Source organism: Gavialis gangeticus, unplaced genomic scaffold (genome assembly GCF_001723915.1).
Source record: "Gavialis gangeticus isolate Ggan-Ray unplaced genomic scaffold, GavGan_comp1, whole genome shotgun sequence".
Classification (NCBI taxonomy): Eukaryota; Metazoa; Chordata; order Crocodylia; family Gavialidae; genus Gavialis; species Gavialis gangeticus.
Genome location: NW_017729004.1, coordinates 114,294 through 114,790, shown reverse-complemented (window position 1 = coordinate 114,790; position 497 = coordinate 114,294). Strand labels below are relative to the sequence as shown.

The window sequence follows — 497 nt, the reverse complement described above, 5'->3', positions numbered from 1 at the left end:
CGGACGGCATTGCCCCGGCCCCGGCCTCCCCCGGCTCCGGCTCCGGCTCCCGGCTCCTCCCGGCCCGGCGCCCGCGGCCTCCTCTGGCGCAACAGCACAGCTGCTACCGCGTGCGCACGCCCCGCCCCATCGCCGCGCCGCCCAATCGCCGCGCGATACGTCATCCCACGCCGGCCTCCGCGCGGCACGCTGGGAAACGCAGGCCCCGGCTCGGCTGTGACGGGACTGCGCCTCCCGGCACGCCCCGCTCCGCGCCCGGAACCAAAGACATGCCGGAACCATAGAAAGCGGGGGTGGGTGAGTAGAGACCGGCCATCCCGGAACCATAGAGAGGGCGGAGCGGCTATGTTGGAACCATGGGCAGGAGTGGGCCGAGCGGTCATCCCGGAACCATAGAGGGGGGGGTCGGTAGAGCGGCCATCCCGGAAGTACAGAGCGGGGGCGGGCCGGCGGGCGCAGGAGCAATGGCGTGAGGGCTTGCGCCGGGCCGACCCCCC

At 74.2% G+C, this 497-nt stretch overlaps 1 protein-coding gene across 1 annotated transcript in view; it reads right to left on the bottom strand.

The window, feature by feature from the left end:
• The window catches only part of ABCF2 (ATP binding cassette subfamily F member 2), a 10,957-nt gene that overhangs the window by 9,770 nt on the left and 690 nt on the right, over window positions 1-497 (bottom strand). The window lies entirely within an intron of this gene.